Below are 20,047 nucleotides of genomic sequence, written 5' to 3'. Positions count from 1 at the left end.
TCAGAGCCTCTTAATGACGATGGAACACACAAATCGCGTCGCGATTCAATACATCGTCCTCCAGCCGCCCTGTCTCCAAGTTAATTGTAACGTTCAGAGGCTCTTAATGACGATGGAACACACAAATCGCGTCGCGATTCAATACATCCTCCTCCGGCCGACCTGTCTCCAAGGGTCTATTGCTGCCTCGGTCACCTTATGGTCGTTCTCCTGTGTGTCTAGTTTTTCGAATCCGACGCAAAACTGACAGATAATTGTAACGTTCAGAGCCTCATAATGACGATGGAACACACAAATTGCGTCGAGATTCAATACATCGTCCGACAGCCGAACTGTCTCCAAAGGTCTATTGCTGCTACGGGCACCTTATGGTCGTTCTGCTCTGTGTCTAGTTTTCCGAATACGACGCATAACTCACAGTGAATTGTAACGTTCAGAGCCTGTTAATGACAATGGAACATACAAATTGTGTCGCGATTCAATACATCGTCCTCCAGCCGACTTGTCTCCAAGGGTCTATTGCTGCCTCGGGCACCTTATGGTCGTTCTCCTGTGAGTCTAGTTTTTCGAATCCGACGCAAAACTGACAGTTAATTGTAACGTTCAGAGTTTCTTAATGACGATGGAACACACAAATTGCGTCGCGATTCAATACATCGTCCTCCAGCCGACTTGTCTCCAAGGGTCTATTGCTGCCTCGGGCACCTTATGGTCGTTCTCCTGTGAGTCTAGCTTTTCGAATCCGACGCAAAACTGACAGTTAATTGTAACGCTCAGAGCCTGTTAACGACTATGGAACACACAAATTGCGTCGCGATTCAATACATCGTCCTCCAGCCGCCTTGTCTAAAAGGGTCTATTGCTGCCTCGGGCACTTTATGGTCGTTCTCCTGTGAGTCTAGTTTTTCGTATCCGACGCAAAACTGACAGTTAATTGTAACGTTCAGAGCCTCTTAATGACGATGGACACACAAATTGCGTCGCGAATCAATACATCGTCCGACAGCCGACCTGTCTCCAAGGGTCTATTGCTGCCTCGGGCACCTTATGGTTGCTCTGCTGTGAGTCTAGTTTTCCGAATACGACGTATAACTGACAGTTAATTGTAACGTTCAGAGCCTCTAAATGACGATGGAACACACAAATTGCGTCGCGATTCAATACATCGTCCTCCAGCCGACTTGTCGCCGAGGTATTTTGCTTCCCCGGGCACCTCTTGGTCGTTCTCCTAGGAGTGTAGTTTTTCGAATCCGGCACAAAACTGACAGTTAATTGTAACATTCAGAGCCTCTTAATGACGATGGAACACACAAATTGCGCTGGGATTCAATACATCGTCCTCCAGCCGACTTGTCTCCAAGGGTCTATTGCTGCCTCGGGCACCTTATGGTCGTTCTCCTGTGAGTCTAGTTTTTCGTATCCGACGCAAAACTGACAGTTAATTGTAACGTTCAGAGCCTCTTAATGACGATGGACACACAAATTGCGTCGCGAATCAATACATCGTCCGACAGCCGACCTGTCTCCAAGGGTCTATTGCTGCCTCGGGCACCTTATGGTCGCTCTGCTGTGAGTCTAGTTTTCCGAATACGACGCATAACTGACAGTTAATTGTAAGGTTCAGAGCCTCTTAATGACGATGGAACACACAAATTGCGTCGCGATTCAATACATCGTCCTCCAGCCGACTTGTCGCCGACTTGCTGCCCCGGGCTCCTCTTGGTCGTTGTCCTAGGAGTATAGTTTTTCGAATCCGGCACAAAACTGAAAAATTCAAAGCCTCTTAATGACGACGGAACACACAATTTGCGCTGCGATTCAATACATCGTCCTCCAGCCTACTTGTCTTCAAGGGTCTAGTGCTGCCTCGGGCACCTTATGGTCGTTCTCCTGTGAGTCTAGATTTTCGTATCCGACGCAAAACTGACAGTTAATTGTAACGTTCAGAGCCTCTTAATGACGATGGAACACACAAATCGCGACGCGATTCAATACATCCTCCTCCGGCCGACCTGTCTCCAAGGGTCTATTGCTGCCTCGGGCACCTTATGGTCGTTCTCCTGTGAGTCTAGATTTTCGAATCCGACGCAAAACTGACAGTTAATTGTAACGTTCAGAGCCTGTTAATGACAATGGAACACACATATTTCGTCGCGATTCAATACATCGTCCTCCAGCCGACTTGTCTCCAAGGATCTATTGCTGCCTCGGGCACCTTATGGTCGTTCTCCTGTGAGTCTAGTTTTTCGAATCCGACGCAAAACTGACAGTTAATTGTAACGTTCAGAGCCTCTTAATGACGATGGAACACACAAATTGCGTCGCGATTCAATACATCGTCCTCCAGCCGACTTGTCTCCAAGGGTCTATTGCTGCATCGGGCACCTTATGGTCGTTCTCCTGTGAGTCTAGCTTTTCGAATCCGACACAAAACTGACAGTTAATTGTAACTTTCAGAGCCTGTTAATGACTATGGAACACACAAATTGCGTCGCGATTCAATACATCGTCCTCCAGCCGCCTTGTCTAAAAGGGTCTATTGCTGCCTCGGGCACTTTATGGTCGTTCTCCTGTGAGTCTAGTTTTTCGTATCCGACGCAAAACTGACAGTTAATTGTAACGTTCAGAGCCTCTTAATGACGATGGACACACAAATTGCGTTGCGAATCAATACATCGTCCGACAGCCGACCTGTCTCCAAGGGTCTATTGCTGCCTCGGGCACCTTATGGTCGCACTGCTGTGAGTCTAGTTTTCCGAATACGACGCATAACTGACAGTTAATTGTAACGTTCAGAGCCTCTTAATGACCATGGAACACACAAATTGCGTCGCGATTCAATACATCGTCCTCCAGCCGACTTGTCGCCGAGGTACTATTGCTGCCCCGGGCACCTCTTGGGTCGTTCTCCTAGGAGTGTAGTTTTTCGAATCCGGCACAAAACTGACAGTTAAATGTAACATTCAGAGCCTCTTAATGACGATGGAACACACAAATCGCGTCGCGATTCAATACATCGTCCTCCAGCCGCCCTGTCTCCAAGTTAATTGTAACGTTCAGAGCCTCTTAATGACGATGGAACACACAAATCGCGTCGCGATTCAATACATCCTCCTCCGGCCGACCTGTCTCCAAGGGTCTATTGCTGCCTCGGTCACCTTATGGTCGTTCTCCTGTGTGTCTAGTTTTTCGAATCCGACGCAAAACTGACAGATAATTGTAACGTTCAGAGCCTCTTAATGACGATGGAACACACAAATTGCGTCGAGATTCAATACATCGTCCGACAGCCGAACTGTCTCCAAAGGTCTATTGCTGCTACGGGCACCTTATGGTAGTTCTGCTCTGTGTCTAGTTTTCCGAATACGACGCATAACTCACAGGGAATTGTAACGTTCAGAGCCTGTTAATGACAATGGAACATACAAATTGTGTCGCGATTCAATACATCGTCCTCCAGCCGACTTGTCTCCAAGGGTCTATTGCTGCCTCGGGCACCTTATGGTCGTTCTCCTGTGAGTCTAGTTTTTCGAATCCGACGCAAAACTGACAGTTAATTGTAACGTTCAGAGTTTCTTAATGACGATGGAACACACAAATTGCGTCGCGATTCAATACATCGTCCTCCAGCCGACTTGTCTCCAAGGGTCTATTGCTGCCTCGGGCACCTTATGGTCGTTCTCCTGTGAGTCTAGTTTTTCGAATCCGACGCAAAACTGACAGTTAATTGTAACATTCAGAGCCTCTTAATGACGATGGAACACACAAATTGCGCTGCGATTCAATACATCGTCCTCCAGCCGACTTGTCTCCAAGGGTCTAGTGCTGCCTCGGGCACCTTATGGTCGTTCTCCTGTGAGTCTAGATTTTCGTATCCGACGCAAAACTGACAGTTAATTGTAACGTTCAGAGCCTCTTAGTGACGATGGAACACACAAATCGCGTCGCGATTCAATACATCCTCCTCCGGCCGACCTGTCTCCAAGGGTCTATTGCTGCCTCGGGCACCTTATGGTCGTTCTGCTGTGAGTCTAGTTTTCCAAATACGACGCATAACTGACAGTTAATTGTAACGTTCAGAGCCTTGTTAATGACGATGGAACACACAAATTGCGCTGGGATTCAATACATCGTCCTCCAGCCGACTTGTCTCCAAGGGTCTATTGCTGCCTCGGGCACCTTATGGTCGTTCTCCTGTGAGTCTAGTTTTTCGTATCCGACGCAAAACTGACAGTTAATTGTAACGTTCAGAGCCTCTTAATGACGATGGACACACAAATTGCGTCGCGAATCAATACATCGTCCGACAGCCGACCTGTCTCCAAGAGTCTATTGCTGCCTCGGGCACCTTATGGTCGCTCTGCTGTGAGTCTAGTTTTCCGAATACGACGCATAACTGACAGTTAATTGTAAGGTTCAGAGCCTCTTAATGACGATGGAACACACAAATTGCGTCGCGATTCAATACATCGTCCTCCAGCCGACTTGTCGCCGACTTGCTCCCCCGGGCTCCTCTTGGTCGTTGTCCTAGGAGTATAGTTTTTCGAATCCGGCACAAAACTGAAAAATTCAAAGCCTCTTAATGACGATGGAACACACAAATTGCGTCGCGATTCAATACATCGTCCTCCAGCCGACTTGTCTCCAATGGTCTATTTCTACCTCGGGCACCTTATGGTCGTTCTCCTGTGAGTCTAGCTTTTCGAATCCGACGCAAAACTGACAGTTAATTGTAAGGTTCAGAGCCTCTTAATGACAATGGAACACACAAATTGCGTCGCGATTCAATACATCGTCCTCCGGCCGACCTGTCTCCAAGTGTCTATTGCTGCCTCGGGCACCTTATGGTCGACCTCCTGTGAGTCTAGATTTTCGAATCCGACGCAAAACTGACAGTTAATTGTAACGTTCAGAGCCTGTTAATGACGATGGAACACACAAATTGTGTCGCGATTCAATACATCGTCCGACAGCCGACTTGTCTCCAAGGGTCTATAGCTGCCTCGGGCACCTTATGGTCGTTCTCCTGTGAGTCTAGATTTTCGAATCCGACGCAAAACTGACAGTGAATTGTAACGTTCAGAGCCTCTTAATGACGATGGAACACACAAATTGCGTCGAGATTCAATACATCGTCCGACAGCCGACTTGTCTCCAAGGGTCTATTGCTGACTCGGGCACCTTATGGTCGTTCTGTTGTGAGTTTAGTTATCCGAATACGACGCATAACTGACAGTTAATTGTAACGTTCAGAGCCTGTTACTGACGATGGAACATACAAATTGCGTCGCGATTCAATACATCGTCCTCCAGCCGACTTGTCTCCAAGGGTCTAGTGTTGCCTCGGGCACCTTATGGTCGTTCTTCTGTGAGTCCAGATTTTTGAATCCGACGCAAAACTGACAGTTAATTGTAAGGTTCAGAGCCTCTTAATGACGATGGAACACACAAATTGCGTCGCGATTCAATACAACGTCCTCCAGCTGACCTGTCTCCAAGGGTCTATTGCTGCCTCGGGCACCCTATGGTCGTTCTCCTGTGAGTCTAGTTTTTCGAAGCAGAAGCAAAAGTGACAGTTAATTGTAACGTTCAGAGCCTCTTAATGACGATGGACACACAAATTGCGTCGCGAATCAATACATCGTCCGACAGCCGACCTGTCTAAAAAGGTCTATTGCTGCCTCGGGCACCTTATGGTCGCTCTGCTGTGAGTCTAGTTTGTCGAATACGACGCATAACTGACAGTTAATTGTAACGTTCTGAGCCTCTTAATGACGATGGAACACACAAATTGCGTCGCGATTCAATACTTCGTCCTCCAGCCCACTTGTCGCCGAGGTACTAGTGCTGCCCCGGGCACCTCTTGGTCGTTCTCCTAGGAGTGTAGTTTTTCGAATCCGACACAAAACTGACAGTTAATTGTAACATTGAGAGCCTCTTAATGACGATGGAACACACAAATTGCGCTGCGATTCAATACATCGTCCTCCAGCCGACTTGTCTCCAAGTGTCTATTGCTGCCTCGGGCACCTTATGGTCGCTGTGCTGTGAGTCTAGTTTTTCGAATCCGACGCAAAACTGACAGTTAATTGTAACGTTCAGAGCCTGTTAATGACTATGGAACACACAAATTGCGTCGCGATTGAATACATCGTCCTCCAGCCGACCTGTCTCCAAGGGTCTATTGCTGCCTCGGGCACCTTATGGTCGTTCTCATGTGAGTCTAGTTTTTCGAATCCGACGCAAAACTGACAGTTAATTGTAACGTTCAGAGCCTCTTAATGACGATGGAACACAGAAATTGCGTCGCGAATCAATACATCGTCCGACAGCCGACCTGTCTCCAAAGGTGTATTGCCGCCTCGCTCACCTTATGGTCGCTCTGCTGTGAGTCTAGTTTTCCGAATACGACGCATAACTGACAGTTAATTGTAACGTTCAGAGCCTCTTAATGACGATGGAACACACAAATTGCGTCGCGATTCAATACATCGTCCTCCAGCCAACTTGTCGCCGAGGTACTATTACTGCCCCGGGCACCTCTTGGTCGTTCTCCTAGGAGTGTAGTTTTTCGAATCCGGCACAAAACTGACAGTTAATTGTAACATTCAGAGCCTCTTAATGACGATGGAACACACAAATTGCGCTGCGATTCAATACATCCTCCTCCAGCCGACTTGTCTCCACGGGTCTATTGCTGCCTCGGGCACCTTATGGTCGTTCTCCGGTGAGTCTAGTTTTTCGAATCCGACGCAAAACAGACAGTTAATTGTAACGTTCAGAGCCTCTTAATGACGATGGAACACACAAATTGCGTCGCGAATCAATACATCGTCCGACAGCCGACCTGTCTCCAAGGGTCTATTGCTGCCTCGGGCACCTTATGGTCGCTCTGCTGTGAGTCTAGTTTTCCGAATACGACGCATAACTGACAGTTAATTGTAACGTTCAGAGCCTCTTAATGACGATGGAACACACAAATTGCGTCGCGATTCAATACATCGTCCTCCAGCCGACTTGTCGCCGAGCTACTATTGATGCCCCGGGCACCTCTTTGTCGTTCTCCTAGGAGTATAGTTTTTCGAATCCGGAACAAAACTGACAGTTAATTGTAACGTTCTGAGCCTTTTAATGACTATGGAACACACAAATTGCGTCGCGATTCAATACGTCGTCCTCCAGCCGCGTTGTCTCCAAGGGTCTATTGCTGCCTCGGGCAACTTGTGGTCGTTCTCCTGCGAGTCTAGTTTTTCGAATCCGACGCAAAACTGACAGTTAATTGTAACGTTCAGAGCCTCTTAATGACGATGGAACACACAAATTGCGTCGCGATTCAATACATCGTCCTCCAGCCGACTTGTCTCCAAGGGTCTATTGCTGCCTCGGGCACCTTATGGTCGTTCTCCTGTGAGTCTAGATTTTCGATTCGACGCAAAACTGACAGTGAATTGTAACGTTCAGAGCCTCTTAATGACGATGGAACACACAAATTGTGTCGCGATTCAATACATCGCCCTCCAGTCGACTTGTCGCCGAGGTACTATTGCTGCCCCGGGCACCTCTTGGTCGTTCTTCTGTGAGTCTAGATTTTCGAATCGGACGCAAAACTGACAGTTAATTGTAAGGTTCAGAGCCTCTTAATGACAATGGAACACACAAATTGCGTCGCGATTCAATACATCGTCCTCCGGCCGACCTGTCTCCACGTGTCTATTGCTGCCTCGGGCACCTTATGGTCGACCTCCTGTGAGTCTAGATTTTCGAATCCGACGCAAAACTGACAGTTAATTGTAACGTTCAGAGCCTGTTAATGACGATGGAACACACAAATTGTGTCGCGATTCAATACATCGTCCTCCAGCCGACTTGTCTCCAAGGGTCTATAGCTGCCTCGGGCACCTTATGGTCGTTCTCCTGTGAGTCTAGATTTTCGAATCCGACGCAAAACTGACAGTGAATTGTAACGTTCAGAGCCTCTTAATGACGATGGAACACACAAATTGCGTCGAGATTCAATACATCGTCCGACAGCCGACTTGTCTCCAAGGGTCTGTTGCTGACCCGGGCACCTTATGGTCGTTCTGTTGTGAGTTTAGTTATCCGAATACGACGCATAACTGACAGTTAATTGTAACGTTCAGAGCCTGTTAATGACGATGGAACATACAAATTGCGTCGCGATTCAATACATCGTCCTCCAGCCGACTTGTCTCCAAGGGTCTAGTGTTGCCTCGGGCACCTTATGGTAGTTCTTCTGTGAGTCTAGATTTTTGAATCCGACGCAAAACTGACAGTTAATTGTAAGGTTCAGAGCCTCTTAATGACGATGGAACACACAAATTGCGTCGCGATTCAATACAACGTCCTCCAGCTGACCTGTCTCCAAGGGTCTATTGCTGCCTCGGGCACCCTATGGTCGTTCTCCTGTGAGTCTAGTTTTTCGGAGCAGAAGCAAAAGTGACAGTTAATTGTAACGTTCAGAGCCTCTTAATGACGATGGACACACAAATTGCGTCGCGAATCAATACATCGTCCGACAGCCGACCTGTCTAAAAAGGTCTATTGCTGCCTCGGGCACCTTATGGTCGCTCTGCTGTGAGTCTAGTTTTTCGAATACGACGCATAACTGACAGTTAATTGTAACGTTCTGAGCCTCTTAATGACGATGGAACACACAAATTGCGTCGCGATTCAATACATCGTCCTCCAGCCCACTTGTCGCCGAGGTACTATTGCTGCCCCGGGCACCTCTTGGTCGTTCTCCTAGGAGTGTAGTTTTTCGAATCCGACACAAAACTGACAGTTAATTGTAACATTGAGAGCCTCTTAATGACGATGGAACACACAAATAGCGTCGAGATTCAATACATCGTCCGACAGCCGACTTGTCGCCGAGCTACTATTGATGCCCCGGGCACCTCTTTGTCGTCCTCCTAGGAGTATAGTTTTTCGAATCCGGAACAAAACTGACAGTTAATTGTAACGTTCTGAGCCTTTTAATGACTATGGAACACACAAATTGCGTCGCGATTCAATATGTCGTCCTCCAGCCGCGTTGTCTCCAATGGTGTATTGCTGCCTCGGGCAACTTGTGGTCGTTCTCCTGCGAGTCTAGTTTTTCGAATCCGACGCAAAACTGACAGTTAATTGTAACGTTCAGAGCCTCTTAATGACGATGGAACACACAAATTGCGTCGCGATTCAATACATCGTCCTCCAGCCGACTTGTCTCCAAGGGTCTATTGCTGCCTCGGGCACCTTATCGTCGTTCTCCTGAGTGTCTAGTTTTTCAAATCCGACGCAAAACTGACAGTTAATTGTAACATTCAGAGCCTCTTAATGACGATGGAACACACAAATTGCGTCGCGATTCAATACAACGTCCTCCAGCTGACCTGTCTCCAAGGGTCTATTGCTGCCTCGGGCACCTTATGGACGTTCTCCTGTGAGTCTAGTTTTTCGAATCCGACGCAAAACTGACAGTTAATTGAAACGTTCAGAGCCTCTTAATGACGATGGAACACACAAATTGCGCTGCGATTCAATACATCGTCCTCCAGCCGTCTTGTCTCCAAGGGTCTAGTGCTGCCTCGGGCACCTTATGGACGTTCTCCTGTGAGTCTAGATTTTCGAATCCGACGCAAAACTGACAGTTAATTGTAACGTTCAGAGCCTCTTAATGACGATGGAACATACAAATTGCGTCGCGATTCAATACATCGTCCTCCAGCCGCCCTGTCTCCAAGGGTCTATTGCTGCCTCGGTCACCTTATGGTAGTTCTCCTGTGTGTCTAGTTTTTCGAATCCGACGCAAAACTGATAGTGAATTGTAACGTTCAGAGCCTCTTAATGACGAAGGAACACACAAATTTCGTCGAGATTCAATACATCGTCCGACAGCCGACCTGTCTCCAAAGGTCTATTGCTGCCTCGGGCACCTTATGATCGTTCGGCGGTGAGTCTAGTTTTCCGAATACGACGCATAACTAACAGGTAATTGTAACGTTCAGAGCCTGTTAATGACGATGGAACACACAAATTGCGTCGCGGTTCAATACATCGTCCTGCAGCCGACTTTTCTCCAAGGGTCTATTGCTGCCTCGGGCACCTTATGGTCGTTCTGCTGTGAGTCTAGTTTTTCGAATCCGACGCAAAACTGACAGTTAATTGTAACGTTCAGAGCCTCTTAATGACGATGGAACACACAAATTGCGTCGAGATTCAATACAACGTCCTCCAGCCGACTTGTCTCCAAGGGTCTATTGCTGCCTCGGGCACCTAATGGTCGTTCTCCTGTGAGTCTAGTTTTTCGAATCCGACGCAAAACTAACAGTTAATTGTAACGTTCAGAGCCTGTTAATGACTATGGAACACACAAATTGCGTCGCGATTCAATACATCGTCCTCCAGCCGCCCTGTCTCCAAGTTAATTGTAACGTTCAGAGCCTCTTAATGACGATGGAACACACAAATCGCGTCGCGATTCAATACATCCTCCCCCGGCCGACCTGTCTCCAAGGGTCTATTGCTGCCTCGGTCACCTTATGGTCGTTCTCCTGTGTGTCTAGTTTTTCGAATCCGACGCAAAACTGACAGATAATTGTAACGTTCAGAGCCTCTTAATGACGATGGAACACACAAATTGCGTCGCGATTCAATACATCGTCCTCCAGCCGACTTGTCTCCAAGGGTCTATTGCTGCCTCGGGCACCTTATGGTCGTTCTCCTGTGAGTCTAGCTTTTCGAATCCGACGCAAAACTGACAGTTAATTGTAACGCTCAGAGCCTGTTAATGACTATGGAAACACAAATTGCGTCGCGATTCAATACATCGTCCTCCAGCCGCCTTGTCTAAAAGGGTCTATTGCTGCCTCGGGCACTTTATGGTCGTTCTCCTGTGAGTCTAGTTTTTCGTATCCGACGCAAAACTGACAGTTAATTGTAACGTTCAGAGCCTCTTAATGACGATGGACACACAAATTGCGTCGCGAATCAATACATCGTCCGACAGCCGACCTGTCTCCAAGTGTCTATTGCTGCCTCGGGCACCTTATGGTCGCTCTGCTGTGAGTCTAGTTTTCCGAATACGACGCATAACTGACAGTGAATTGTAACGTTCAGAGACTCTTAATGACGATGGAACACACAAATTGCGTCGCGATTCAATACATCGTCCTCTAGCCGACTTGTCGCCGAGGTACTATTGCTGCCCCGGGCACCTCTTGGTCGTTCTCCTAGGAGTGTAGTTTTTCGAATCCGGCACCAAACTGACAGTTAATTGTAACATTCAGAGCCTCTTAATGACGATGAAACACACAAATTGCGTCGCGATTCAATACGTCGTCCTCCAGCCGCGTTGTCTCCAAGGGTCTATTGCTACCTCGGGCAACTTGTGGTCGTTCTCCTGCGAGTCTAGTTTTTCGAATCCGACGCAAAACTGAAAGTTAATTGTAACGTTCAGAGCCTCTTAATGACGATGGAACACACAAATTGCGTCGAGATTCAATACATCGTCCGACAGCCGACCTGTCTCCAAAGGTCTATTGCTGCCTCGGGCACCTTATGGTCGTTCTGCTGTGAGTCTAGTTTTCCGAATACGACGCATAACTGACAGTTAATTGTAACGTTCAGAGCCTGTTAATGACGATGGAACACACAAATTGCGTCGCGATTCAATACATCGTCCTCCAGCCGACTTGTCTCCAAGGGTCTATTGCTGCCTCGGGCACCTTATGGTCGTTCTCCTGTGAGTCTAGATTTTCGATTCGACGCAAAACTGACAGTCAATTGTAACGTTCAGACCCTCTTAATGACGATGGAACACACAAATTGTGTCGCGATTCAATACATCGTCCTCCAGTCAACTTGTCGCCGAGGTACTATTGCTGCCCCGGGCACCTCTTGGTCGTTCTCCTAGGAGTGTAGTTTTTCGAATCCGGCACCAAACTGACAGTTAATTGTAACATTCAGAGCCTCTTAATGACGATGAAACACACAAATTGCGCTGCGATTCAATACATCGTCCTTTAGCCGACTTGTCTCCTAGGGTCTTGTGCTGCCTCGGACACCTTATGGTCGTTCTCCTGTGAGTATAGATTTTCGAATCCAACGCAAAGCTGACAGTTAATTGTAACGTTCAAAGCCTGTTAATGACGATGGAACACACAAATCGCGTCGCGATTCAATACATCGTCCTCCAGCCGACTTGTCTCCAAGGGTCTAGTGCTGCCTCGGGCACCTTATGGTCGTTCTTCTGTGAGTCTAGATTTTCGAATCCGACGCAAAACTGATAGTTAATTGTAAGGTTCAGAGCCTCTTATTGACAATGGAACACACAAATTGCGTCGCGATTCAATACATCGTTCTCCGGCAGACCTGTCTCCAAGTGTCTATTGCTGCCTCGGGCACCTTATGGTCGACCTCCTGTGAGTCTAGATTTTCGAATCCGACGCAAAACTGACAGTTAATTGTAACGTTCAGAGCCTGTTAATGACGATGGAACACACAAATTGTGTCGCGATTCAATACATCGTCCTCCAGCCGACTTGTCTCCAAGGGTCTATAGCTGCCTCGGGCACCTTATGGTCGTTCTCCTGTGAGTCTAGATTTTCGAGTCCGACGCAAAACTGACAGTGAATTGTAACGTTCAGAGCCTCTTAATGACGATGGAACACACAAATTGCGTCGAGATTCAATACATCGTCCGACAGCCGACCTGTCTCCAAGGGTCTATTGCTGACTCGGGCACCTTATGGTCGTTCTGTTGTGAGTTTAGTTTTCCGAATACGACGCATAACTGACAGTTAATTGTAACGTTCAGAGCCTCTTAATGACGATGGAACATACAAATTGCGTCGCGATTCAATACATCGTCCTCCAGCCGACTTGTCTCCAAGGGTCTAGTGTTGCCTCGGGCACCTTATGGTCGTTCTTCTGTGAGTCTAGATTTTTGAATCCGACGCAAAACTGACAGTTAATTGTAAGGTTCAGAGCCTCTTAATGACGATGGAACACACAAATTGCGTCGCGATTCAATACAACGTCCTCCAGCTGACCTGTCTCCACGGGTCTATTGCTGCCTCGGGCACCCTATGGTCGTTCTCCTGTGAGTCTAGTTTTTCGAAGCAGAAGCAAAAGTGACAGTTAATTGTAACCTTCAGAGCCTCTTAATGACGATGGACACACAAATTGCGTCGCGAATCAATACATCGTCCGACAGCCGACCTGTCTAAAAAGGTCTATTGCTGCCTCGGGCACCTTATGGTCGCTCTGCTGTGAGTCTAGTTTTTCGAATCCGACGCATAACTGACAGTTAATTGTAACGTTCTGAGCCTCTTAATGACGATGGAACACACAAATTGCGTCACGATTCAATACATCGTCCTCCAGCCCACTTGTCGCCGAGGTACTATTGCTGCCCCGGGCACCTCTTGGTCGTTCTCCTAGGAGTGTAGTATTTCGAATCCGGCACAAAACTGACAGTTAATTGTAACATTGAGAGCCTCTTAATGACGATGGAACACACAAATTGCGCTGCGATTCAATACATCGTCCTCCAGCCGACTTGTCTCCAAGGGTCTAGTGTTGCCCCGGGCACCTTATGGTCGTTCTTCTGTGATTCTAGATTTTTGAATCCGACGCAAAACTGACAGTTAATTGTAAGGTTCAGAGCCTCTTAATGACGATGGAACACACAAATTGCGTCGCGATTCAATACAACGTCCTCCAGCTGACCTGTCTCCAAGGGTCTATTGCTGCCTCGGGCACCCTATGGTCGTTCTCCTGTGAGTCTAGTTTTTCGAAGCAGAAGCAAAAGTGACAGTTAATTGTAACGTTCAGAGCCTCTTAATGACGATGGACACACAAATTGCGTCGCGAATCAATACATCGTCCGACAGCCGACCTGTCTAAAAAGGTCTATTGCTGCCTCGGGCACCTTATGGTCGCTCTGCTGTGAGTCTAGTTTTTCGAATACGACGCATAACTGACAGTTAATTGTAACGTTCAGAGCCTCTTAATGACGATGGAACACACAAATTGCGTCGCGATTCAATACATCGTCCTCCAGCCCACTTGTCGCCGAGGTACTATTGCTGCCCCGGGCACCTCTTGGTCGTTCTCCTAGGAGTGTAGTTTTTCGAATCCGGCACAAAACTGACAGTTAATTGTAAGATTGAGAGCCTCTTAATGACGATGGAACACACAAATTGCGCTGCGATTCAATACATCGTCCTCCAGCCGACTTGTCTCCAAGTGTCTATTGCTGCCTCTGGCACCTTATGGTCGCTGTGCTGTGAGTCTAGTTTTTCGAATCCGACGCAAAACTGACAGTTAATTGTAACGTTCAGAGCCTGTTAATGACTATGGAACACACAAATTGCGTCGCGATTCAATACATCGTCCTCCAGCCGCCTTGTCTCCAAGGGTCTATTGCTGCCTTGGTCACCTTATGGTCGTTCTGCTGTGAGTCTAGATTTTTGAATCTGACGCAAAACTGACAGTTAATTGAAAGGTTCAGAGCCTCTTAATGACGATGGAACACACAAATTGCGTCGCGATTCAATACATCGTCCTCCAGCCGACCTGTCTCCAAGGGTCTATTGCTGCCTCGGGCACCTTATGGTCGTTCTCCTGTGAGTCTAGTTTTTCGAATCCGACGCAAAACTGACAGTTAATTGTAACGTTCAGAGCCTCTTAATGACGATGGAACACACAAATTGCGTCGCGAATCAATACATCGTCCGACAGCCGACCTGTCTCCAAAGGTGTATTGCTGCCTCGGGCACCTTATGGTCGCTCTGCTGTGAGTCTAGTTTTCCGAATACGACGCATAACTGACAGTTAATTGTAACGTTCAGAGCCTCTTAATGACGATGGAACACACAAATTGCGTCGCGATTCAATACATCGTCCTCCAGCCAACTTGTCGCCGAGGTGCTATTGCTGCCCCGGGCACCTCTTGGTCGTTCTCCTAGGAGTGTAGTTTTTCGAATCCGGCACAAAACTGACAGTTAATTGTAACATTCAGAGCCTCTTAATGACGATGGAACACACAAATTGCGCTGCGATTCAATACATCGTCCTCCAGCCTACTTGTCTCCAAGGGTGTATTGCTTCCTCGGGCACTTTATGGTCGATCTACTGTGAGTCTAGATTTTCGAATCCGACGCAAAACTGACAGTTAATTGTAACGTTCAGAGCCTCTTAATGACGATGGAACACACAAATTGCGTCGCGATTCAATACATCGTCCTCCAGCCGACTTGTCTCCAAGGGTCTATTGCTGCCTCGGGCACCTTATCGTCGTTCTCCTGTGTGTCTAGTTTTTCAAATCAGACGCAAAACTGACAGTTAATTGTAACATTCAGAGCCTCTTAATGACGATGGAACACACAAATAGCGTCGAGATTCAATACATCGTCCGACAGCTGCCTTGTCTCCAAGGGTCTATTGCTGCCTCGGGCACCTTATGGTCGTTATCCTGTGAGTCTAGTTTTTCGAATCCGACGCAAAACTGACAGTTAATTGTAACGTTCAGAGCCTCTTAATGACGATGGAACACACAAATTGCGTTGCGAATTAATACATCGTCCGACAGCCGACCTGTCTCCAAGGGTCTATTGCTGCTTCGGGCACCTTATGGTCGCTCTGCTGTGAGTCTAGTTTTCCGAATACGACGCAAAACTGACAGTTAATTGTAACGTTCAGAGCCTCTTAATGACGATGGAACACACAAATTGCGCCGCGATTCAATACATCGTCTTCCAGCCGACTTGTCGCCGAGGTACTATTGCTGCCCCGGGCACCTCTTGGTCGTTCTCCTAGGAGTGTAGTTTTTCGAATCCGGCACAATACTGACAGTTAATTGTAACATTCAGAGCCTCTTAATGACGATGGAACACACAAATTGCGCTGCGATTCAATACATCGTCCTCCAACCGTCTTGTCTCCAAGGGTCTAGTGCTGCCTCGGGCACCTTATGGACGTTCTCCTGTGAGTCTAGATTTTCGAATCCGACGCAAAACTGACAGTTAAATGTAACGTTCAAGGCTCTTAATGACGAAGGAACATACAAATTGCGTCGCGATTCAATACATCGTCCTCCAGCCGCCCTGTCTCCAAGGGTCTATTGCTGCCTCGGTCACCTTATGGTAGTTCTATTGTGTGTCTAATTTTTCGAATCCGACGCAAAACTGACAGTGAATTGTAACGTTCAGAGCCTCTTAATGACGAAGGAACACACAAATTTCGTCGAGATTCAATACATCGTCCGACAGCCGACCTGTCTCCAAAGGTCTATTGCTGCCCCGGACACCTTATGGTCGTTCTGCTGTGAGTCTAGTTTTCCGAATACGACGCATAACTGACAGGTAATTGTAACGTTCAGAGCCTGTTAATGACGATGGAACACACAAATTGCGTCGCGATTCAATACATCGTCCTGCAGCCGACTTGTCTCCAAGGGTCTATTGCTGCCTCGGGCACCTTATGGTCGTTCTCCTGTGATTCTAGATTCTCGAATCCGACGCAAAACTGACAGTGAGTTGTAACGTTCAGAGCCTCTTAATGACGATGGAACACACAAATTGCGTCGAGATTCAATACATCGTCCTCCAGCCGACTTGTCTCCAAGGGTCTATTGCTGCCTCGGGCACCTAATGGTCGTTCTCCTGTGAGTCTAGTTTTTCGAATCCGACGCAAAACTAACAGTTAATTGTAACGTTCAGAGCCTGTTAATGACTATGGAACACACAAATTGCGTCGCGATTCAATACATCGTCCTCCAGCCGACTTGTCTCCAAGGGTCTATTGCTGCCTCGGGCACCTTATGGTCGTTCTCCTGTGAGTCTAGATTTTCGATTCGACGCAAAACTGACAGTCAATTGTAACGTTCAGAGCCTCTTAATGACGATGGAACACACAAATTGTGTCGCGATTCAATACATCGTCCTCCAGTCAACTTGTCGCCGAGGTACTATTGCTGCCCCGGGCACCTCTTGGTCGTTCTCCTAGGAGTGTAGTTTTTCGAATCCGGCACCAAACTGACAGTTAATTGTAACATTCAGAGCCTCTTAATGACGATGAAACACACAAATTGCGCTGCGATTCAATACATCGTCCTTTAGCCGACTTGTCTCCTAGGGTCTTGTGCTGCCTCGGACACCTTATGGTCGTTCTCCTGTGAGTATAGATTTTCGAATCCAACGCAAAGCTGACAGTTAATTGTAACGTTCAAAGCCTGTTAATGACGATGGAACACACAAATCGCGTCGCGATTCAATACATCGTCCTCCAGCCGACTTGTCTCCAAGGGTCTAGTGCTGCCTCGGGCACCTTATGGTCGTTCTTCTGTGAGTCTAGATTTTCGAATCCGACGCAAAACTGATAGTTAATTGTAAGGTTCAGAGCCTCTTATTGACAATGGAACACACAAATTGCGTCGCGATTCAATACATCGTCCTCCGGCCGACCTGTCTCCAAGTGTCTATTGCTGCCTCGGGCACCTTATGGTCGACCTCCTGTGAGTCTAGATTTTTGAATCCGACGCAAAACTGACAGTTAATTGTAACGTTCAGAGCCTGTTAATGACGATGGAACACACAAATTGTGTCGCGATTCAATACATCGTCCTCCAGCCGACTTGTCTCCAAGGGTCTATAGCTGCCTCGGGCACCTTATGGTCGTTCTCCTGTGAGTCTAGATTTTCGAGTCCGACGCAAAACTGACAGTGAATTGTAACGTTCAGAGCCTCTTAATGACGATGGAACACACAAATTGCGTCGAGATTCAATACATCGTCCGACAGCCGACCTGTCTCCAAGGGTCTATTGCTGACTCGGGCACCTTATGGTCGTTCTGTTGTGAGTTTAGTTTTCCGAATACGACGCATAACTGACAGTTAATTGTAACGTTCAGAGCCTGTTAATGACGATGGAACATACAAATTGCGTCGCGATTCAATACATCGTCCTCCAGCCGACTTGTCTCCAAGGGTCTAGTGTTGCCTCGGGCACCTTATGGTCGTTCTTCTGTGAGTCTAGATTTTAGAATCCGACGCAAAACTGACAGTTAATTGTAAGGTTCAGAGCCTCTTAATGACGATGGAACACACAAATTGCGTCGCGATTCAATACAACGTCCTCCAGCTGACCTGTCTCCACGGGTCTATTGCTGCCTCGGGCACCCTATGGTCGTTCTCCTGTGAGTCTAGTTTTTCGAAGCAGAAGCAAAAGTGACAGTTAATTGTAACCTTCAGAGCCTCTTAATGACGATGGACACACAAATTGCGTCGCGAATCAATACATCGTCCGACAGCCGACCTGTCTAAAAAGGTCTATTGCTGCCTCGGGCACCTTATGGTCGCTCTGCTGTGAGTCTAGTTTTTCGAATCCGACGCATAACTGACAGTTAATTGTAACGTTCTGAGCCTCTTAATGACGATGGAACACACAAATTGCGTCACGATTCAATACATCGTCCTCCAGCCCACTTGTCGCCGAGGTACTATTGCTGCCCCGGGCACCTCTTGGTCGTTCTCCTAGGAGTGTAGTATTTCGAATCCGGCACAAAACTGACAGTTAATTGTAACATTGAGAGCCTCTTAATGACGATGGAACACACAAATTGCGCTGCGATTCAATACATCGTCCTCCAGCCGACTTGTCTCCAAGGGTCTAGTGTTGCCCCGGGCACCTTATGGTCGTTCTTCTGTGATTCTAGATTTTTGAATCCGACGCAAAACTGACAGTTAATTGTAAGGTTCAGAGCCTCTTAATGACGATGGAACACACAAATTGCGTCGCGATTCAATACAACGTCCTCCAGCTGACCTGTCTCCAAGGGTCTATTGCTGCCTCGGGCACCCTATGGTCGTTCTCCTGTGAGTCTAGTTTTTCGAAGCAGAAGCAAAAGTGACAGTTAATTGTAACGTTCAGAGCCTCTTAATGACGATGGACACACAAATTGCGTCGCGAATCAATACATCGTCCGACAGCCGACCTGTCTAAAAAGGTCTATTGCTGCCTCGGGCACCTTATGGTCGCTCTGCTGTGAGTCTAGTTTTTCGAATACGACGCATAACTGACAGTTAATTGTAACGTTCAGAGCCTCTTAATGACGATGGAACACACAAATTGCGTCGCGATTCAATACATCGTCCTCCAGCCCACTTGTCGCCGAGGTACTATTGCTGCCCCGGGCACCTCTTGGTCGTTCTCCTAGGAGTGTAGTTTTTCGAATCCGGCACCAAACTGACAGTTAATTGTAACATTCAGAGCCTCTTAATGACGATGAAACACACAAATTGCGCTGCGATTCAATACATCGTCCTTTAGCCGACTTGTCTCCTAGGGTCTTGTGCTGCCTCGGACACCTTATGGTCGTTCTCCTGTGAGTATAGATTTTCGAATCCAACGCAAAGCTGACAGTTAATTGTAACGTTCAGAGCCTGTTAATGACTATGGAACACACAAATTGCGTCGCGATTCAATACATCGTCCTCCAGCCGCCTTGTCTCCAAGGGTCTATTGCTGCCTTGGTCACCTTATGGTCGTTCTGCTGTGAGTCTAGATTTTTGAATCTGACGCAAAACTGACAGTTAATTGAAAGGTTCAGAGCCTCTTAATGACGATGGAACACACAAATTGCGTCGCGATTCAATACATCGTCCTCCAGCCGACCTGTCTCCAAGGGTCTATTGCTGCCTCGGGCACCTTATGGTCGTTCTCCTGTGAGTCTAGTTTTTCGAATCCGACGCAAAACTGACAGTTAATTGTAACGTTCAGAGCCTCTTAATGACGATGGAACACACAAATTGCGTCGCGAATCAATACATCGTCCGACAGCCGACCTGTCTCCAAAGGTGTATTGCTGCCTCGGGCACCTTATGGTCGCTCTGCTGTGAGTCTAGTTTTCCGAATACGACGCATAACTGACAGTTAATTGTAACGTTCAGAGCCTCTTAATGACGATGGAACACACAAATTGCGTCGCGATTCAATACATCGTCCTCCAGCCAACTTGTCGCCGAGGTGCTATTGCTGCCCCG

This window comes from Schistocerca nitens, chromosome 5, assembly GCF_023898315.1.
Source record: "Schistocerca nitens isolate TAMUIC-IGC-003100 chromosome 5, iqSchNite1.1, whole genome shotgun sequence".
NCBI lineage: Eukaryota > Metazoa > Arthropoda > Insecta > Orthoptera > Acrididae > Schistocerca > Schistocerca nitens.
This window is presented reverse-complemented; position numbering follows the sequence as displayed.